The 23,510-nt window shown below is 42.0% G+C and overlaps 1 protein-coding gene across 3 annotated transcripts in view; it reads left to right on the top strand.

Moving 5' to 3' along the window:
• Positions 1–8,045: 8,045 nt before the first annotated feature.
• Positions 8,046–23,510, top strand: part of RIMBP2 (RIMS binding protein 2) — a 302,398-nt gene continuing 286,933 nt past the window's right edge. The window contains exon 1 of one of the 3 annotated variants that reach the window (XM_029912642.1): positions 8,046–8,131. The gene's annotated coding sequence lies outside the window, so the exon portion shown is untranslated. Of the gene's footprint in view, positions 8,132–12,948; positions 13,012–23,510 lie in introns of those variants that run through there. The other 2 variants (XM_029912641.1, XM_026656926.1) reach the window with 2 other exon arrangements.

Here is a 23,510-nt window from a genome sequence, read left to right as displayed (position 1 = left end):
GATGTGAGAGAAATGAGGTAGTTTCCTATATTAAGAATGAGAGAGTCAAGATTAGCTTTGTTTTATTTTATGAGCTGGTAGATCAAAGGCTACGGTCAGATTTTTTTTGTTTCATTTTATATTCTTCAGGTTCTCTTACCGTTCTCCTCTCCATGGTATCTGAACACCTTCATTTACTGCATGCTTTTGTGAGTCAGTATTTTCTCTTCATTTATTTAGTTTTGGTTGGGGAGAAGGAAGAGCAGACAGGCATGTTAGTGTAAGGCGCTCATGTTAAGATCATGCTGGGTTCCCGGAGTGCTGCTCCTTACATAAAGTACCTCTTCTGTGAGGATGACTAGTGGGCCTATGCTTCTGGTAGACTAGTTAATACTTATGGTATATCTGCCCCAGACTATACACTAAAAAAGTCTTGGTACATGATGTACTCGGCTACTGGACTTTTCTGGATATCCAGAAAATTCTGGTTGCCTACAACCCAGGGATGCTAATTCTTAACTACAATAAGGCACCTTTAACACCACTTTGCTAGAGCAGTGTAAAGGGGCCTTGGGGGTAAATGGGAGACCAAGGACTCCAAACACAGCACCTTTGCATATTGGGTGACAATGAATGCTACTCTGCCAAATCAGCCTCTAATCAGTGGGCCATATTCCAGTATCGTTACTCAAGCTTATGCCACAAGTAACCGCACTGAGACCACCGGGACTGGCAAGGAATAAAAGTGGCAGAATCTGGACCAGAGGCGTACCAGTGTAAAGCCCTTATTGCAGCGTATCAGTACTCTAGCCTCAGGGTGGGGACAACTGTTTCCACCCCAGAGCCTCAGTCATTGGTATTTAACTGCATAACAGGACTGCACTGTTTTTGCTGTGGCAGAACATGACAGTGTTCCATTGGAATGATGGCACTTGACAAGTGACATAGCAGGGAGCCATGAACCAGAATGACGTGCATATCTGAAGGCACCAGCAAAATAGGTAATTGCAATGCTGCAGGTGTTGGGATATGGCAGAATGCTAGGTGGAACAGAAACAGTGAACCAGTAATAATAATAATATATGGAGATATAACTATCTCATAGAATTGGAAGGGACCTTGAACGGTCATTGAGTCCAGCCCCCTGCCTTTCACTAGCAGGACCAAGTACTGATTTTTGCCTCAGATCCCTAAGTGGCCCCCTCAAGTATTGAACTCACAATCCTGGGTTTAGCAGGCCAATGCTCAAACCACTGAGCTATCCCTCCCCCCATAGCAGCACTATGGTGCCATCAAGTGGTAAATTGATTGATATCTGTAATAATCGTTCAGGCTCGTCAAGTTCATTTAATGAATCAAATTCTACAAATGCAGGCATTTTTCTTTTCTTTAAATCTCCGCTGGGTTCTCCCATCATTTGTACCTTGTGATTAGTCAGGTGGTATTGTCTTCTGCTCCCTGATTGGATGAATGAGAAACAAGTGAATAATTAATAATGCATTTCTGGTATGCATTTGGGAGGCTCCTGGGAAATATAAACAGCTTTGTGAATGCCGGGCGTTGTAGTTTCAATATTCATGAATAGCAGATAACATGACTCCAAGAAGAGCAGTCAATCCAATTGGAGTAGTTTGCTCCCACACATTTGCAAAATTTCCCCCATTCTTTTGATAAACGCTGGGATTTTCAGAAGTGCTTACCTTTAGCCTGATTTTGCTGCTATTCAGGTCAATGGCAAAATTCCCATGGATTCAATGAGAGGAGAGGAAGATTAATGCAGCACTTCTGGAAATCCCACCCTAACCCAAAACTGGACTTGCGAGAAGCTATGGAGGAAGCTTAGTTTATCGTCCTTTTAATCATTTATCCAGAGAGATTTCTTATTGACCACCTAGACCAGGATGTCTTGTTTTAGGGTGCCTTCAGCATCTGGAGTTTGGTGATGACAAATCTCTGTGCACTTTTGTCGATCCAACCACAAGATCAGGGCCTCAGTTTGCAGATTGCACTTGCAGAGTAGAGAGCTGAAAATTATGACCAGAGGCTCTGGAATAAAGTACTTAATCCTCTCCATGCTAGTGCTCTCCTTCGTATTGCTCTTTCAGAGACTTCAGCCTTGGTATGCAGGTGCAGAGTAGTTCATAACAGTTAGTGCTGCAGTAATCTTGGCAGCAGCAAGCCAGCTTTTTGGAGAGAATATTCTTTCACCAGGAAAGTCTTGTATATAAAGTAACAGATCCAAATCCTGCAGACCTCGCCCAGTCAAAGTTCCCATTAATTTTAATGACAGTCTTGAGTGGATGAAACTGCAGGATGCATATGAATTTCTGGCACAGTTTGTTTTATTTTTTAAATGAGTTTACTCATAGGTTAGGTTAAATGTAATAAACAGCTGTAAAAAGACTACAGATACTAACAAATAATGCAACTGTTGGAATTACTTGGGTTTAAAACACAGGGAACCTCTATATCCCAGAAATAAACATTACCCTACTGTTTTTTAAGGGAACTTAATGTTGCCACTATGTGATATATATTAAAAAACACCCACAAACCACCACAACCACATACAAAACCCCAGACTATTTTAAATGCTGCAGATGCAAAATCCTCTCTCTCATCATGTGTGCACAATCTTGCTAATGTGGGGCCTGAATAAAAAATAAGGTTTAAAACCGGATACCTGGCAGTGTGTTCCTGGAGCCAGGGGTGGCTCTATGTATTTTGCCACCCCAAGCACGGCAGTGAGACAGGCTTCCGCGGCATGCCTGGGGGAGGTCCGCTGGTAACGCGGATTCAGCGGCATGCCTGCGGGAGGTCTGCCGGTCCCATGCCTTTGGCGTACCCGCCACTGAATTGCCACCAAAGCCGCAGGACCGGTGGACCCCCCGCGGCTTGCTGCCCCAGGCACGCGCTTGGTGCCTGGAGCTGGGGAGAGGCAGCAGGCTGCCGACTGAGCTCCTTCCAAGCCACAGGGGGCTATTTTGCCTTTCTTGCTGGCAGGAGCACTCCAACAGGGCTACATGAGCAAGCTCACTCCCCACTCACCTGGCCCCGGACGCGCCCTCTGCCTGACCAGTAGGAGGGCCGAAGGCTATAGTCTTATTAGCCTAATGGTTAATCTGGCCCTGGTAGTGAAGGAGTCTGTTATCTGTAGGACCCCCTGCCTTATTTGTTGAGAAGTTGGAAGGTGTGTAGTGATTGCAGGAAGAGAAAGGATGGTCTTACGGTTCGGGCAGCTGAATGTCACCCTGGAGACTTGGATACTATCCTTGCTTCTGCCACCAAATTCCAATGTGATGCAGGGCAAATAACTTACACCAAACTTTTTCACTTGTAATCACTTCTGCATGTAAAAGGCTATATCATAATGTATATACAAAGTGGGCCGGATCAAGGTTCCACAGGCGACATTATTTCTGGCCTTTTCTAACTTGAGTGCACTTGACTTTATTGCATCCTTTTAATTCTTGTCTTTGTATGTCCTAATTTTTTATGGTTTAGTTTATTGCTGAGAGCAACCTTAACTAATGTTAAATGAAGGTGGGGTTTTATTTTTTTGGTGGGGGTTGTGAATAATTAAAAAAAATAAAGGTATTTGCTGAATATGGGTTTGATCCAAAGGCCCCTGAAGTTAATGGAACGACTCCTTTTGACTTCAGTGAGCTTTGGATCAGGCCCTAATACCACCCATCCATCTACCATAGTTAAGATTGCAAAATTGTTTCCATTTAAACTCTCTATTATTACACACTTATAAATTTCTACAGAACTCGCTTTCTAGGCTGAAATGTTCCATACTTGGTTCTTGGCTCTAGTGAAACATTTTTTAAAAGATTGAGCAAAATCTACTGAGCCGTTTTTGAGTTATGGGAGAGGAATAAAATATGCTTTTCACACTGTTAATGAAATCAAACCACATTCTCTTCCCAGACACAACTACAGCAAAAAGAGTGAAAACTGCCATGGTCATAACATGCAGTGTGTCTTCCTTTTTACCAGGACAGAAGTCCTTCAGCTTCTTCATCATCCTCCACCGCCTCAAGAACTACTACCAAAACGTTTCCTTTAAAGCACAAAACACGCTCAGTGAATGTGAAGTCCTTGCAACCTCCAAACACTAACCATCATTCCCATGGTATCAAAGATCTGGAGATCCGCCTGCTGCAAGTGGAGTGTGAAGAGCTCAAAAACCGACTAGGGTGCTTGAGGGTAAATATAAATCCACCTCTATTGTGAACTGAAAAGGGTCTTGTTCACAGTGACACTATAACCAAGCAGGAAGAATATAATTGGTTCATTTTTGCTCAGAGTTAAATATATTTTGTTTTATTTTGATACTTCAACATGCTAAGTTATGTGAGAATGCACAGACCTCATCTTATTAATAATATGCAGGGAGTTAGCTCTCTGCTTAGGTAGTTTTTTATAATATAGTAATGTGTTGGAGGCCTCACTATGCTAGGGGCTATACAAATGCATAGTGAGAGACAGACTCTGCCCCAAAGAGATTACAGTATAAATAAACAGGACAGATGAGTTGGAGGAGAAATGAAGACATAGAAAAGTGAAGTAATTTTCCCACCAAGCAGGTCAGTGGCAGAGCTGGTCATAGATACCTGACCAGGTCTCCTGACTGCCAGTCTAGTGCTCTGTGCATGAGATCATGGCCCGGGATTGAAGACTCACTCAAGCAGCCCAGAGAAAAGTTTTCTGTTTATCCAAAAACGTTTTCATTTCTTATCAACAGTGCACCTTGCACTTCAAGAATGAAGCCTTGGGGAAGCAAAACATGTTAGCTTAAAGTTGGCAGGGGGTGGGGGTGGGGGTTCCTTGCTGGACATGCTGGCTCACTCCATATCTTACCGAGACTGTCAGGATGCACAGTTTTATTACCATGTATTACTTAGCATGCTTGGGGCTTTACAGTTAAATAAGACAAGTTCTGTGCTTGAGGGGCTTAAGTATTGTCAGATAGCACAGTGATTGAAGACATCAAACTGCAGTGAAGAGACAAAACTTGGGGAGTGGAGAAGGGCTCTTGGAGAGAACATTGTTAGATTTTCCAGAAGTGGATAACAGAAGTCCTGAGTAGAGCGTAGAGATGGGATGACCAAGAATGTTATACCTGAAAAGTAAAACCTGCACCACTCGAAGATCAGACATTCAACATATGTATCCAATAGTTCTGTTCTCTGCTGTAGGTCTTAGATTGTAAAATGCAGGGGATAGGGACCATTTTGTTTTGTGCCTGTACAGCGCAGGGCACAGTACCTGCTGTCCCAGGGTAATCCTATTACTCTTTCCCCTGTATACACATCACACCAGTAAGTGTTGTTACACAATTCCCAATTCAAGACAAACTGATACCAATTTGTATATTATGTTCAGGAAGAAAGTTGATGGTAAGACTTGAGAATAACAGCGGTCAAAGCCAGCCTTACAAAATTACCACTATAATTACTGCCCCAGGCTTACAATCTCCAAAATAATTATTATAATGCAAATACTTAAGACCTTTTACTTGCCCCAACTAAAATATTATTCCATCACGTGAGGGGGTAGGTAGACTTTTGCAAGACTGTTACTTGTTTGTTTGTATTACAGTAGCACTTAGGAGCCCCAGCCATGAACTGGGACCCCATTGTGCTAGGTGTTGTACAGATACAGAACAAAAGGACGGTGCCTGCTCCAGGGGCTTACAACCTATGTATAATATGAGAGACAACAGATGGATACTGACAGACCGGGGGAGTACAAAGAAGTAATGAGACAATGCCATCTAAATAGACAAGACAGACACAGAGTCAGGGCCGGCGCTTCCATTTAGGCGACCTAGGCGGTCGCCTAGGGCACCAGGATTTTGTGGGGTGGCATTTTGCCACCCTCGGCGGCAATTCGGCGGCGGGGGGTCCTCCTGCGCTCCGGGTCTTCGGCGGCAATTCTGCGGTGGGTCCTTCACTCGCTCCGGGACCCGCTGCCGAAGTGCCCCGAAGACTGGGAGCGTGGAAGGACCCCCCCGCCGCAGAATTGCCAACGACGACCAGGAACGCGGAAGGACCCCCGCCTAGGGCGCCAAAATCCCTGGCGCCGCTCCTGCACAGAGTAGGGGAAGGGGGTCTAACACACAAGCAGCGTGAACGAGATGATGGTGGCACATTAGTTCCACAGTATTTCTGGTGGGTGGGTGGGTTGACTTAGGGTGGAATCAGTTAGGTGGAAAGGGAAAGGGGCTGAGCAGGACGGGGCAAGTGTGGAGTGAAGCTGAGGTGAAGCGACTGAGGATGTGGGGAGGTTGGTGCAAAAAAGCCAATCAGCACAGGGTAGAGAATGCCGGAAAACATTCTATGGTTCTGCTGGAATGTCCAAAGGTCCCTGCTTTGCCTGTTCCTGTTCCTACTGGCTGGAGTCTCTGACTGGCTCCTCTTTGTCCTCGAAAGCCACATGGTAGGGCAGAAGGGGAAGCACTGCCAGGTTCCTTGTGCCCTGAGAGTAAGGTGGGGCTTCCCTACATAGTTCTGGGTCAAGGGAGGTGCCAGAAAGAGGTAGCCCTGGCTTTGCCCTATTTTACCCTCTCCCCAGTGCAGCAGTCTCTGCTTGGTCTGCTTCTACCAGCTGGAATCTCTAGCAGGACTAAAGAAAATGCACTACTACTTCTAGAGAGGGAAAAATGTCTATATTTTGTCCACCGTTTTTTACAGTGCTCTTATTATGGAAATCTAATCCTCACGTCTGCCAGCTAAGAGTCCTCATTTGTTGGAGATGATAGTCCAAGCCAAATTAGAGTATTTTAAAACTTTGAGGAAGTCCAGATACTATTTGATCATTAAATAGAGAGTGAGTTATAATATAGCCTGTATCTCTATGGTTTACTAAAGCAAGTGCAGCAAAAGACAGGAGCCCATTAACAATAAATATTTTGCAAGCTAAGCCAATTTGGGTTTGAATTCACAATGCTCTGGATTGGCCCTGAGTTCAGACTTTCATTAATGGATGTACTCTGGATTAATAGTCTGATTGGTATCTCTGTAATTTTAAATTATGGCTCTCATAACAAACATTGGGGCGGAAAAACCTTCAGATAATACATATTGACTAAAGTTTCTATCCTGCTCTGCCAGCATTTTTAATCTACTGTAAAATCACTAATGTCAGTATACTCACAATGCATTGTGTAATGAGATATCCTTCACATGAACATTGATGAAAGGTTGCTGAGTCAGCCATCTTGTTTTCTGTCTCTAAATTTTCCATCCCAGCCTTCTACCTTGTTTTGCATTATTATACTGGACCATGGATTTATCAAAGCTTTGGTTCCCAACCTAACCAGTTCTTGAATGATTTGCTTCCATGCACAGGAATTACAATCCCTAACCTGATTATTGGTCCCAGCAATTGCATCACCATCATTTAAGTAGAATGAGTTAATGCATTAGAAGAACATTAGGATTTTGAGTTTCTTATGCCATAAGCAATGTATCAACTTTTTAGATGGCAGAAGTCTGTGATATAGAATCACAGAATATCAGGGTTGGAAGGGACCTCAGGAGGTCATCTAGTCCAACCCCCTGCTCAAAGCAGGGCCAATCCCCAGATTGATTTTTGCCCCAGATCCCTAAATGGCCCCGTCAAGGATTGAACTCACAACCCTGGTTTTAGCAGGCCAATGCTAAAACCACTGGGATATCCCCCCCCAAGACAGACAATTCTAAATTAAGGACAAAGAAATTCCAATCTTATGTGCTTTCTGAATTATTTTTATTGTACAATCTTTATCCTTTATGTGGATGCTATACAGTACAAGACTGTCTATAATATAAAAATCAACTCAGGTATGATGCAGCAGGAACATTTTTTCCTTCTTGGTTTACTGATCCTTAATATTTCAAATGCATAAATATAGATACTTTACTCTGGCAGATGTTATTGTTTACCTAGAAATCCAGTGATGATAAATTGTACGTTGCCATCACTGTGCATTACAAAACAGCTATTGAAGAACATTTTTCTCATACAGGAAGGGCTGATCGGTCAGAAGCCAAGTGATATGGAGGAGTTATTGAAACAGTCTCAGAAGGAGCTATTGTGGCTTCAGAGGCAGCTGTCCTTCATCGCTACAGGAGGACCTACATGCATTTTGTCAGCTAGCCAGGTGAGTTCCTTCATTACTGTTGGGTATTTTGTTTTTTTAAATTTTTTTCCAGTCTTATTTTGCTGTGTAAAGAGGAATCAAAATGGGAGCAGTTTATTCTCCCCTCACATCATTGTAACGCCACTGACTTCAATGGCATTACTTCTGATTTATGCAGGGATGAGAGGAGAATCAGTTTCATGTATGTATTTTTAAAAACAGTTGCACATAATTTCCTGGAGGATACAAAGAACACGCAATTCCTTTAGAAATGGCTGTGAAGATGAATGAAGGTTAAGCATTGAAATGGCATTTTGCGGAGTTATACTGCATAAGAGATGGCTTGAGTTAATATTACCTTCCCTAAAGACTATTGTAAAACTTTAAATGGCAACAGAGATACTCAGCATCTGATGCTGACTTGACATCTGGTAGAGCTCACCATGTATAGTACTAGATAAATAGTAAATTATTTATGTTAGTAATGCTTTAATATCTTATCGTTCCAACTGGTAACAGCAATAACTTACCTTGTGGGTGTTTATCTGTCAGGGAGAAACAGGTTGAATACATTAAGTTTTTAAGACTTTGGTTTAGGTTTTAAATTGCTACTGGTCACAAAGGACTTTTTTTTGAAAGCTTGCCATCAGCACAGCCTTGGTCACTGTTTTGAAAAGGGCTCCTATTTTGGCACCACAGACTAGCTTTGCTCAGATTGTTAGGTACTTAAAAATCGTGTTGTTTCTCGTGCAGCTAAGAACTGGAGATGAATTCAATCCAAAACTTAAGATCCAGACACCTTCAAACATTGATATTCAGATCTAGATTCAAACTTCACAACTGGTTGTTCTCTTTTTTAACCCTTAGAACCATACACCCTTCAACTTTGTTTAACTTAGCATCCAGATCTGAACTTCTGCAGGTCGAGCCCATCTCTAAACTGAAATGGGAGATGGGAACAAAGAAAATGACACGATTACAAAATTCAGAGCCAGAGGACCAGATTTTCAAGCCTATTTAAGGCCTCTTTGCACCATTGGTTTTTGTAAAGAGAAATCATGCCTCACCAATCTACTAGAATTCTTTGAGGGGGTCAACAAGCATGAGGACAAGGGGGATCCAGTGTACTTAGATTTTCAGAAAGCCTTTGACAAGGTCCCTCACCAAAGGCTCTTAAGCAAAGTAAGCTGTCATGGGATAAGAGGGAAGGTCCTCTCATGGATTGGTAACTGGTTAAAAGGGTAGGAATAAATGGTCAGTTTTCAGACTGGAGAGAGGTAAATAGTGGTGTCCCCCCAGGGGTCTGTACTGGAACCAGTCCTATTCAACATATTCATAAATGATCTGGAAAAAGGGGTAAACAGTGAGGTGGCAAAATTTGCAGATACAAAACTACTCAATATAATTAAGTCCCAGGCAGACTGTGAAGAGCTACAAAAGGATCTCTCAAAACTGAGTGACTGGGCAACAAAATGGCAGATGAAATTCAACGTTGATAAATGCAAAGTAATGCACATTGGAAAACATAATCCCAACTATACATATAAAATGATGGGGTCTAAATTAGCTGTTACCACTGAAGAAGGAGATCTTGGAGTCAATGTGGATAGTTCTTTGAAAACATCCACTCAATGTGCAGCAGCAGTCAAAAAAGTGAATAGACTGTTGGGAATCGTTAAGAAAGGGATAGATAATAAGACAGAAAATATCATATTGCCTCTATATAAATCCATGGCAAGCCCACATCTTGAATACTGCGTGCAGATGTGGTTGCCACATCTCAAAAAAGATATACTGGAATTGGAAAAGGTTCAGAAAAGCACAACAAAAATGATTAGGGGTATGGAACAGCTTCTGTATGAGAAGAGATTCATAAGACTGGGACTTGTCAGCTTGGAAAAGAGACGACTAAGGGGGAATCTGATTGAGGTCTATAAAATCATGACTGGTGTGGAGAAAGTAAATAAGGAAGTGTTATTTACTCCTTCTCATAACACAAGAACTAGGGGTCACCAAATGAAATTAATAGGCAGCAGGTTTAAAACAAACAAAAGTAAGTATTTTTTCACACAACGCACGGTCAACCTGTGGAACTCCTTGCCAGAGGAGGTTGTGAATGCCAAGACTATAACAGGGTTCAAAAAAGAATTAGATAAATTCATGGAGGATAGGTCTATCAATGGCTATTAGCTAGGATGGGCAGGGACGGTGTCCCTAGTCTCTGTTTGCCAGAAGCTGGGAATGGGTGACAGGGCATGGATCACTTGATGATTACCAGTTCTGTTCATGCCCTCTGGGGCACCTGGCATTGGCCGCTGTCAGAAGACAGGACACTGGGCTAGATGGACCTTTGGTCTGACCCAGTATGGCCGTTCTTATGTTCATTCAGGTGGGGCATAAAGGGGCCATAATCTACTGGCAAATGTCCAGCAGATAATTCACCCAGCATAGGACAAGTCTCTGCTAGTGTGTCTGTGCTGCAGTCAGTCTTTGTGCTTCTGCCCCCACCCTCTCCTAGCATGTGGAGCAGGGAAAGGGTATGGCTGAACTCCACTATGCTATAACAGTCGTTCTTTGCCGTAGGTTTCATTAAGAACTCTCCACCAGTGGGATAACTTAATGCTGCTACCTGGTTGCATCTCTAAGTTGCGTAGGGTTTGTGGCTGGCCTTTAAAATTGGAGAGCTGGAGCCAACTCCTTGACACATCCCAGGCTGAGAAAAGCTTAGGCATAAAACAGAATCCACCCCTTAGGCTCTGTCTACACTACAACTGAGTTTATAATATGGTTTCAGAGTAGCAGCCGTGTTAGTCTGTATCTGCAAAAAGAACAGGAGTACTTGTGGCACCTTAGAGACTAACAAATTTATTAGTTAGTCTCTAAGGTGCCACAAGTACTCCTGTTCTTTTCATAATATGGTTGGCTCTAAACATGATTTTGGTCTACGTACACTACGGGTAGTAATCTGTAAGTAACCATGGCAATTATTATGCCAGTGGCCTTGGTTGTCGTCCTGTAACTGTCTCAGCATACCTTTTTTTTTAATAGTAATATAGATTGGACCCACTAACTCTGTTAGTGTCACTGGGTTGGCCAGTTCTCTGTGTGGTAGAACCTCCCAGCGTGCATTGCCTAACATGCTGCTGTTCCTGCTCTGCATGCTGGTCGTCCAGGCTCCCTCTCTGCTGTTGAGGCACTATGGGATAGCTGCCTAGTTCCCCACCCCCACCCCAACATTGATACAAACACAGCTGGGTGGCCTGGAAGGTATAAGTACTAAAACATGGTTGCATTAGGAAAGAAAATCTGCTGTGTGGACACAACTCCACAGGTCTTTGTTGTTTTTGTGACTGTTACCAGGTCAGAAGATGGGCATTGGTTACAAAAGCATGGCTGTACTTACAATGTACTCAGAACCTCAATCTAATCTACTTGCCTGTAGTGTAGGGAATGGGTATGTGGTCACGGATAGGAACATACAAGGCCTTTTTCTTGATCCTAGTCTTCTCCTGCTGAGTGACTTTGGGCTAGTCAGTTAGGCCAAGATTTTCAAAAGGGACTAGGGATTTGGGGGGGGCTAACTTTACATGTCTTATGTTGGCCTGATTTTCAGAGGGCAGCTACTTGGCGCTTTCTGAAAAACAGGCCTCTTTAAGGTGTGTCATAATGTGCACCCACAAAATAAGGCACTCTTGAAAATTTTGGCCTTAATCTCTCTGGGTGAGACTTTCAGGTGCTCAGTACCCACAATGGGGGATTTTCAAAAGTGTTCAGCAACCAGAAGTTCCCACTGTGACACTTTGTACCAGAATTTCTATTCAAAACTGATAAAAGGAAATCCAGTTACTGTGGAACTCATTGCCACAGGAAGCTAGTGAGGCTAAGAATTTTGCAAGATTTAAAAAGATTTGATGCTTATGTGCTTAGGAAAAATATCCAACGTTATAATAGTTAATATTAACAAACGTTGGCAGGGATATTAAACCTTATGCTTCTGGGTTTAAACCAATCTCTAGCTTTTAGAAATCTGGATCAGACCTAATGTGAGGAGCAGATTATCCCACAGATGCTTGCTGTGAGGGATCTTACACCTTCCTCTACAGCATCTGGTACTGGATATTGTTAGAGACAGAATACTGGACCTGATGGATCCCTTGTCCGATCCAGTGTGATAGATCCTATTTTCAGTGGAGCTGAGCACCCACCATGGACACAGCAAAATAAATTCTCTTGAAAATCTGGCCACTTATTCAGGTTCCTAAATAGGAGCTGAGCTTTTTTTTTGAAAACACTGAGCCCTTCTGAAAATTCTGCCTCAGTTTGCTCATTTGTAAAACAGGGGCCGGGTGGAAAGAACCATGTCTGAAAAGGGGCTCTAAATATACACTGCCTGTTTCCATCACATGCACATTTAATTTTTGGAATAACGGAGCCAAATTATTAAATGGAGAAGTATATTTCTGTAGCTGCTTTAGAAGGAGTCAATAAAATGATTCTAAGCACCCTGGGAATAGAGTATTTCCTTGCACTGGGAAGCCTTGCATGGAAATGCAGAAACCTCCACTCACCATTTCTTCATGAGCTATACAGGCAATTAACTTCCAATGACAGATCCTATAGCTAAAATTAAGGTGCATTATAGGAGACACGCATTTCCCAAGCCCTCAGATCATGCAGATCAGGAGGAGATTGGTGCCTTTACAAAAGGGCTGAAGGGTTTTGCTTCCCTTGAGGAAGACTTTTTTTTTTTTTTTTAAATCCTTCCTTCTTTCCCCCCTGGGCCCTTCCAGTATCTCCCCTCCAGTTGCTAGGCAGCTGCATAGTTCGAGGCCGAAGTTTTGCATGGGTGTAGGCTGCAGTTTTCTTTGAAGGAAAAGGACGGAAAGGTTGGCGTGGTCCAGGTAATCGGATTTAATACTCTTCTGCATCGGAGTGCCTCAGGGGAGGGGGGGGAAATCCCAAGCTCGCAATTACAGTCCATTGGTTCGTCCCAGTAGGCCACACCGCTCAGCTCCGGAGGAGACGCTGTGATGGCATTACTTGGAGGTAAAATAACCCCCCCGCCTTCCTCCTCCGCCTTGTAGCCGAGCCAGGCTGGGATCTCGCTCGCTTCTTGTCCCCCGCTCCTGTCCATGCTCCATCCTCCAGCGCCGGGGCTTAATCCCGTGCGAAAGAGAAACTGGCAAATCGGGGAAAGCCATCTTTGCGTGTGCGCGGAGCGAGCAGCCCTGCGGTTTCATAGGCTCCGGCAGCGGCTGCACGGCCGATGATGCTGCCGCCCGCCCGCTTTCCCCCCTGCCGCCCTGCAGACAGCGAGTGAATCACTGGTAGCTTGGACCAGCGGCAGCGCGGATCCAGCGGCGCTGCTGCCCCTGCCGCCTCCCCCCACGGCTGTAACCCGACCCGGCACACGGCAGTTCTCCGCTGCGGGACGTCGGGAGCGCTTCATGCCAAGGTAGGCTCGGATCGACCCCTCTCCAAATAGCTCGCCCCCTTTCACTGCTTTATGGGCCAAAAAAAGGGGGGGGGGAATGGATGGATGGGGGAATCCTCCCCTAATGCTGCCAGGACTGCAGCAGCAACTCTGAGCACAGCCGGGCAAACTTTATTATTAGGCTGTAATTTGAGGGTGCCCTTCACTGGTTTTATCTCCCTCCCCCCCCCCCCCCAGGTGCTGCTTACAATGTAAAAGGTGGTGATATTTGTACATGAGCAGGAGGTAGAGGGATTAAACCTTTGCTAGATGATTCCATCCTCCCTCCCCTGGATGTTTAATCTTGTGTCATTTTTCTAGTCGGTTTCCTATAAAATAAGATACGGGTAGACACAGGTTTAATGGTTCCCTGTTTCTTCCCTGCGTAAGCTGCTGTGGGCAAAGTTAGTAACCCTCCTGGCTAGCGGTTTTTATCCCCCCTTCGAGCTCTGTGTGCAGACGCACAGTGGCCCAGTGCTTCGCAGATGAACGCTGGGGTGTCATGGCAAAGTCGTCGGTGTGACTGCTCTTCCCCCCAGAGAGATTGTTAATGAAATTATCTGCGGTATTTCCCAGGCATCAAAGTGGTATGACACCAATGGGTGGGAAAAGCGTCTTTATTTTAGATTGTAATGTGCAAACCTTGTGTTCCAAATTGGACTAGTTGATTTGTGAAAAGACCCCCGTTTCCAAAGGGAGGGAAGGAGAGATTTTGTGTGCATTGGTGTGTACGATGTATATACTAGATATATGTGTATGTATTACATATAATATTAGTGTCTGTGTGGTAGGTAGTGTGTATATGTATGCATAATACAAATGAAATTTTACTATATCTTGCATGTATAGATATTGGTAAATCAGCTAGCATGTAGCAGATATCCATTCATGAGTATTATTTGGGAATTAAAATATACAAGGAATACTGCAGTTTTTCTATTATTGACCTCTATTTAAAGTTGTGGTTATTTCCTATAATGTCTAATGTAGAGCAAAAAGCATATTCCTTTCCAATGGTGATTTGTTCATCAGTGTTACAATTGTGCATGGTCTTAACAGTATTTTAATTGTGATAGATTTAAATGCACTCAAAGTTTGAAAGCAACTGCTTTTTGTTGCCCATTAATGATGAGCACTGTCCAAGCTTTGTCCAATGCAGAAGACCATGCAGAGATATTTATATATAAATGGCTCCACAGAATAATTTATCAGTGTGGATCGGTATTGCATCTGGCAATAATAGGGACAGGTCTCTAAAGTACCCTAAAATATTTTGAAACACTGCATGAAAATGCAGCCATTCATGTTGATGTTTTAATAACTGCACCAAGTGGATACAAAGAATAAGGGAAAATGAAGGCTGCCACTGTCAAAATATAAATAAGGAGTAATTCAGAGCAAGGTAAGAGCCACCTTAAGAAAACAACATGAAATATTGAGGCATAGAGAGCCGTAGAATGGAAATGAAAGGGAACCGCTTAAAATGAACGAGAAAAAATAAATGTGGAAGTGAACTGTATGCTGCGAGAGGCACTGTGGTCAGTTTGTGTTTCAGTTTGTATGACTGGAAGGTGTTTCATTATTATTAGAGTGGGTCTTTCTGGTACACACAGTTTGAGAGAGGAAAGCAATTTGAAAGGACTCTTGCCGATGTCAACTGGGGTTTATCTACTTAAAGACATATTATTCAAAAATGTTGCATTTTTCAAGTGTCTTGGGGTTTATTTATAAATTATTGCTGTCTGCTCTTGTCAGTGAAGAGATCCAGCTAAGCTGAACAATGCATTTGATGTGGCATGATTAAAACAAAAAACCCCTACATCAGGTGGAACTAGTGAAGCGGTTATACTCTCTGCAGACTGAGGGCACCCTCACTTGCTGCTTGCGAGACAACTGAATTGGTGTTAGGTTGCTTTGCTTAGTACCTAGCATGTGGTGTTGTGTTTACACAGCATGACTGTGGTAAAGGCTACACACACCGAAGTGCAGGTTAACTTTGCATGCCACTGAATAGCATGTATGTACATGGACCATCTGTTTATAAATTTGGTGCCTCTGTTTTTTAAAGACTAATATTGGCAAATTTCAGCTGTAGGGTGTCATGTGGTCTTTTAAAAACCTAAGAAGATGAGCCATAACAATGTGGGTCAGTAGAGGACCCAGAACTTTAACCGTGATGTGAAAAGAGCAGCTGATACTTGATACCTTGATTAACTGATAAGCAGAGAGAATTACAGCATAGGTGCACAAACCTTAAGTGTTGCTATATACGATTGACCTCACTTGATAGGTGATAGTACATAAACATATGTGCATGTATAGGTGTTTGAGTATGTATATAAAATATATACTTCTGTGTTTGTGTATTACATGAATATGCACACTCAATATTTTAGATACTCAATATTTTATCGTATAATATATGTATATGTATAATGCACAAACACACAGGTGTCTATATTTTATATACATACCTACACAAATACATACACGGATCTGTGTACTCAGTACTTATGTAAAAAAACATACTATAAACATAAAATAATGTGTATGTCTTTGTAATAATGGACTTACATTCTCAGAGTTGCCCACTATGGGAGGTGATAGCACTTCTGGATTGGATTTACCAAAGACAGGATCCCACTCTGGAATGATCATTGGTTTGATTTGGTATGGTAATTCTTTCTGTATTTTACAGAGCATGAGTTATATTATATCACTACACAATTATGCTTCTATCACAAGGATGTAATGAGTGCTTATCACTATATCACCTGGTTGCCATTAGAAAAGTAAATAATTAAAAACACACACTTAACTTTACCCCAAAGCAAGTGGGGTCATGCACTAAGCTGTTCTACCCATTCCATAATTAAATTACGATGCCATGTACTTTGATAGCGAAGTCAGTTTTTCAGTACAGCACTGTAATGGAAGTAGAGCTATGCAGTGAATTCATACTGGAGCCACCCAAAAGTTCTGAGATTGAAGATACTATTGTCCGTTATATTGACGTGGCTGCTGAACAAATTTTTTTTCTGTCTCATTTACATCTTAGTATTTAGAAGAAGCTTTAGCCTAGAGCCAGGTTTTGCACAAACGCTTCTGTATTTTATTACCCCTTTGCCTTTTTATTAGCAGTAGCTTGTTACGTCCAATGAGCTGTCTGATAGGAATGGCATTTTGATGGCGAACTCCTCTAGCACTGTGTACAGCTTCCCTTGGGCTGTATTGAGGTGGCTAAAATGTATTTGAGATGGCTTTAAGAAACTGTGAAGAGAGCATAGCACAGCTGATGCTGCTATTTCTTAAGATGCTCGAGGTTGCTCTCTGACTGGTTATTAATTGTACCAAACGCCAGTATCACTGAGATCATCACTGGCATAAACAAAATTCATTTGCTTATATTTCTATTATAAATATTTAAAAAAAAATGAATATGCCCAGAGCACAAAATAGAAAATTGGGATGGAGCCACAGTGCTGAAAAAATGGTGCCCCTTGCAAGCACTACACCATGAAACCACTATTTATTCAACAGTGAAAAGCTAGGACTTGTTTTATTGGGCTCTTTTGCATAGAGGAAGTCTCAGGAGATGCTGTAATTGCCCTGGTAGAACAGTTAAGTATCCCGTGGGGCAGCTGATAGTCATTGAAGTTTGAATATGGTCAGTGTAACTAACCCCCAGGTTCTATTTCTCTTTCAATAACTATAAAAAATCCTTTATTAAATACTGTGCTGAAGTTATCAGTTTGGGTACATTCTATGAAGTGCAAGTTTGAAGACATCAAATGTTGACATTTTTTTTAAGGAAAAGAGAATGAGCCATTTTCTTAATTCACGACAGGCTCATTCCTGAAAGGTGGTCAGCATCTGCAACTCTGACTCTAGGGGGAAGGGTGGGTGACTACCGCATTGGACTGGGACTCTGGAAATCTGGGTTCAGTTCCCACCTCTCCACAGACAAACTGTAAATCATGTAATCTCTCTGTGACTAATTCCCCATCTGTAAAATAAGGAAAATAATACTTCCTTTCTCCTACGTCTTGTCTGTCTCAGCTCTTAAGAAAGGAACTCTCTTCTTAATATCTATGTAATATATCATACCTTGTACAAGGAGCCCAATTTCTGATTGAGACTTCTAGGTGCTACTTATAAATTGAGGATTTAGCAATGCCCAGTACCATTTAGTATTTGGCTTCAGTTTATTAATTCTTAGACAAATAGTTCTCTAAGTGCCAGAAGCACCTGTATTCATGTGAGCTTTTGGAATACCAGATGTGATTTTTTTTTTTAAAATGTCTTTTTTCTCCATTGTGAACACAGGTGTATTCAGTGTGTAATGAAGTGTGTGTTCCTCTGATTATTTTGGCAGTGGGGATATAGTAGAAAATATTCACATTACCAAGCCCAGCATGTAGGGAGAAGGGAACAGAAGCAGTTCTTTAACTTTAATAAAGTTTCACCTCATCTACATTATGTTGTAGAAGCATTATAATAACACTGAGTGCTTTTTAAGATGATAAATGTGACATTACTATGGAAAATGGTTGATGCTTATTATTAATCAGCAGCCATGTACACCTGTCTCTGAACATACCAAAGGAAGGCACTTTGAGCATAATTGTAGGACACAATCTCCTTTCCTCTATTTCATCTAATCACAATTAGACACGATGTTCCTTTTGGCCTTTATAGTCAAGAGCTGGCTGCAGATTTTTTGTAATCTCCTCCCTAGTGTTCAAACGAGGGCGTGATTCACTAAGATGTTGAGCACAATGGGATGATGGGCACAGCAATCTCTCCTAGGATCGGGCCTTGACTGATTTGTGGAACAGTATGTGGAGCTTTTGTAGACAATGTGACCAGGTGCCTGGGATGGGCCACACTGAGAAGGCCACACTCAGGGCAGACTGCAAGAAATGGGGAAGACAATCCCCCAAACTGATGGTTTATTCTATAATTAGATTCACCAAGCCAGTAACAAAAGAGCTACTATAGTACCACACTGGTTAACCAGAAGCCAAACACAGTCCCCATTAGGCTTTCCAGACATTGGCTCTCATCCAACAACCCAATCTAATATAGTGAGAGGTTACTGAAAACCCATTTCACCATATAAGAGGTTCTTTCTAATCCCAAAGGATCAGACACATATCCCCAGGTCATTATGAATCTCCGATCTTACCCAAATATCATGCTGTCAGCCAATCCTTATTATTAAATCTTTAGTTAGTTACTAAAAGAAAAGAGAGTTATACATGGTTAATAGATCATACACACACAAATGATTGCAAAGTCCTTATATCAGGTTTGTAGCAGTGATGGAATAGATTGCTGGCTTGTAAAATCTCACTGGCAACTTCCAAAAGATTGGAAGGTCCTAGGTCCATAGTTCAAGATGCTACTTTTAGATGTAAATCCACAGTCCAGAGAATTAGAGCAGGAAAGAGGCAACATGGAGATGTCTCAGGTGTCTTTTTATATCCTCTGCCATATGCATGGAAACTTTACTGTCCCAGACAAAGCCCACAGCCCCTGTATATGGAAAATTACTGGCCCAAGGTGGAGTCCAAGGTCGCATGAGCATATCACATATCCCTTTATGTTTTGCCAACTCACGGGGGGTGGCAATTGGCCCCTTGCTGTCTGAGGCATCCTCAGGAAGAGCTATCTGGACAGGATGAGTTTCTTCAATTGCCCATTGTGTGAGTGGAGTGTCCTTGATAGGTCATCAACACATAGCTGTCTAGCCCTAATGAAAATTCTATCGGGGAGGAGGGGCACCACCCAGGAATACAATGTAACGCTGACAGACCCCGGTCGTGGGCAGGCAGGATCAAACCGGGAACTTTCGGAGCTTAGCGTATGAGCCTCTACCGCATGAGCTAAAAGCCAACTGCCTGCTAGTTAAGGCTGTAGAGCAGACTCATTTAACTCTTTCTAAATGGTCTTGGTGCCACTAGATGGGACAGAACACCACCCAGGAAGGTGTAGTGGGTTACAACAACACAAAGTTTTAAGTATGTTTAAGATACAAGTACATATCTAATATTCATAACTTCAGATACACAGATGATACATGCATATAAACAGAATAATCATACTTAGCAAATCATAACTTTTCCATTGATACCTTACATGACATGCTTTGTACAAGATTTGTTGCAATTGTATAGCAGTGGTAGCAACAATGATACAAATGGTCATATTTTTTATACACAGCATCACAGGCAGCTTCAGGTATATTCTTAGAAATCTAGAATGTACCAGAGGCAGAAAGGGTCCCTTTGAGCCTGGGCTAAAATTAATCCTGCTGAGGGATGGTTTAACAGAATCCAGAGAGGAGGATGAAATTCCACCAGAAGTGGAATATTTTTGCCTCAGCCCCTCAATCCCCACTCATAGTTTGAATATGGCTCATCTCCATTCTGTGGGAACCTGTCTTGGTCATGCCCCCTTAGAACATCATGGTGCTTTTTTGTTGCCATGTTCCAGAAATAATTATTTCTCTTCTGGTTTGTTGTATTGCCCTTTAAAAAATAAATAAGGGACAGATCCTCAGCTGGTGTAAAGAAAGGATGGCTTCAGTAGAATTAGGCTGCTTTATACCAGCTGAGACTGTGATCCATAAGACCTAATTCTGAGGGCCTCATTGGATGGGCAAGTGCCCTTGATTCCCATTGAAGGCAAATGGAGCTTAGGGCACTGGGCACCCAGCCGGATGAGGCCCACAGTTATCACTGTAACAAGCAATATTTAAGGTATTTAAGCCTATCCCTTGCTCACTGAATTTCTCTATTTCTGTGGCAGTCGTAGTTTTATCTAAATGTAAAAACCAAAACACAAAAAAACCCCAACCCTTCCTCTCCCCATAGAAGGAATCATGTATATTGTTCATAATGTTAAGAAGAATGTTCTCTCTGGAGCCTATGAGTATTTTTCTCCTCCTGTCCCTTGTTTACTGCCTGCTAATTAAATTTTGTGGGTGGCAGTTTGAAATCTTAGTAGGCCATGTCATGTGACTGCTAATGCTCTGCAGATCTCTATTACATAACCCATAAGTAGTTTGTAAAAATGTGCTTGTGTCATACTGGGCATGACATAAGGCTCCGTCTGAAGCTTAACAGTCTGATCAGTTTTTATGTAGAATGACTGTAGGAACCTTGTGGACAGTTTGTTCTGGCAAATGACTTGTGCCCTCAGTTGTCTGGCCAATTGTCTTCTTTCCCTGAAATGCTTTACAGTCGGCAGCGTCTGTCTTTTCTGCAGGATGTGGGCACATGGGGGCCAGGGTACATTTACTTTAGTAACAAATATCTGTCTTTAGATGCCCTGATATGCCAGGTAACAATCCAGATGAAGTAGCATATTGGAACACTCTCCTCCTCCTTCCCAGGTATTTGTTAAATTCCTAATAGCATGTTCACCCTGGATTTAAATTAACATCTTTGGTCTAAAATAACCCCTGAAAACACATCCTAATTGGGCTGTTTATGCATTATGCAAAATGAAACATGAATCAAAGGAGAAGTTTTAAAAATTGCTAGGTAGAGATTATAAAATGTTAATGTATGGTAATTCATTAGGATGCTATTTCACAAAAGAAGTATTTTTCTTGTAAATGACATGTTGTCAGACCCATAAAAATAATAGTTCCTCCTTCCTTCCCATAACCAGCATTTTGTCCTTTGGCTTTATATGCATACAATAATTGTTTTTGGTACTATTAATGTTATTTACACACTACCCAAAAATGTACGAGGCATTTCGTAGATACACAAGTCATGTCCATGCCTCAAATGATTTCCAAACTTGCATGTTTGGGCATTTGAGTGGGACTAAGGAGACCTGGCTCCTATTCTTGGCGCTGCTGCAGACTTGCTCTATGACGTTGGGCAAGTCCCATCATACCTCTGTGTCAATCTCCTCATCTGAAAATGGGCTTAATGATACTTACTTTTCTTTACGAAGCACTTTGAAACCTTGGGATAAAAGTTCCAATATAGGAATAATTGGAGGAAATTCTATGGTCTGTGTTGTGGAAGAGGCCAGACTAAATTATGTAAATGGTTCCTCTGTCCTTAAAATCTATGACTTTATTAATCTATATAAGAGCTAATTATTGTTTGTATTAGACAATATACACACAATGGGAGCAGGGGAAAGAATTAAAACATGAGAGGTTGAAAGACAATTAGGATTTTTTTGGTTTGTTATACTTTTTTTTTTTTTTTTTTTATCACTCTCGCCTTTATGCCTTCAACATAATTTCCAAACCCTGGACTACTAGTTTCTTTTAAATTTATCATTACTACTATATATCACTGCAGTTACAAGCCTTTTCTCTCTCTCTCTGTCCATTTATACTGTGGGAAGGGGATAGCTGTCCGTGTTCTAATGGTGGGTGTCTGTTTCTAGATAATCCAGATAATGTGTATAATTGTAGATCTATTGGGCCAAATTTCCCTGTGATTTAATTTCATTGACTTCACTGAGGTTGGTCCAGGGATGAATCTGGCTCATTGTATATGTATGCTTAGCCACCTACTTAGCCACCTATGTAAAGTTCTTTGAGACCTGTGGATGAAGAGTATCTCTCTGAGATACTTTGAGATCTGTGTTTGAATATTCTATATCCTCTTAAGCACTGATTTTGGCCTGCATTCTCAAGAATGTAAGTTCTCCAAGGTTTAACTTAATCTCATCAAATAAATGAAAAATGGAAAAATTGTGGCATAAATTGTTATGTGAACGAGACATCTATAAGGCTATTCTGGGGAGGTAATGATTTTGTGCGTTAAAGAGATCCTGCCAATGAGGCTGTCATGCTAAATAATTATTAATTTGTATTATGATGGTGCTTAGAGCAGTGGTCTCCAAGCTTGTTTGATTGCGCACCCCTATCAGTAAAAAATTTTTGAGCACGCACCCCACTTTGGAGACCACTGGCTTAGAGGACCCCATCAGAGATCCAGTCCCTGCTGAGCTAAAATGATGATATGAACATAGTGTAAAACTTGCCTTGGAGAACTTGCAGACTGGGTTTAGGTCAAGACACCACACAGGTGGCTGAAACAAACAGATGGGGGTAGGGAGACAAAGTAATAGTAAGACTAGCACGGTGGTTGCACTGCCCGCTGTAGTCCAAGCTTGCTACCTGCCTAACCATTCTCAATGGGCACAGTTCTGGAGGCAGGATGGCAGAGGTCAGTCTTTGGGTAGGTCTCTCCTTAAGGATTCCATCAAGGGTTATTTGAGGGGGAAGAACAAACATGGAAGAATAGAACTGCAGCCTATAGAATGCCTAATACAAAGTTGGTACTATACAAAAAAGTAAAGGGCAAATCCTCTGCTGATGCAAATTGTTATAGCTCTGTTGACAACAGTGGAGCTATAAGAATGATGGTAGGGCTATTTTTAAGGTTATCAGCCTTCCCCAGTGATCCTTTTTAAAGAGAGAGGTGTGTTTCCCGGAGATTATACTGTCCTGTGGCAGGGTATGAGCCAGAATAAAGCCACTGTACAGAAAAGGCTTATTGTAAGGAAAGTTGTATGCTTGTGTCGACACGTGTTGGAAGAAAATGAGAGCTTTGCTAGCTTTAACTCTGATAGGTGATGTTGATCATCAGAAATCTACTTCATGTTGTGTCATTTTTAACCTTGATTTGATTTTTTGAGAAAGCATGCATTTAATTTCAGTAAATTCAGTCAAAGGTATGTGAAATCCAAAAGAGGGCCACACTATCTACGTCATTTTAAAGCAACTACGACTGTTATTTATATAGCCCCTTGATATAAGGTTTGTAAATAAATAACTTCTGCCTGGCATGTTAGAGTTGGAAATTTTCTTCTAAGTAGTTTAATCAGAAAAGAGGCTGGGGGAGAGGGAAAGAGAAAAGCTGTATGTGGTGATAAGGGCTAAAA

The sequence above is a fragment of the Terrapene carolina genome, unplaced genomic scaffold, assembly GCF_002925995.2.
Source record: "Terrapene carolina triunguis isolate 2854851 unplaced genomic scaffold, T_m_triunguis-2.0 Scaffold234, whole genome shotgun sequence".
NCBI classification, from domain to species: domain Eukaryota; kingdom Metazoa; phylum Chordata; order Testudines; family Emydidae; genus Terrapene; species Terrapene triunguis.
Note: the sequence above shows the minus strand (reverse complement) of the source record. Positions and strands in the feature narration are given on the sequence as shown.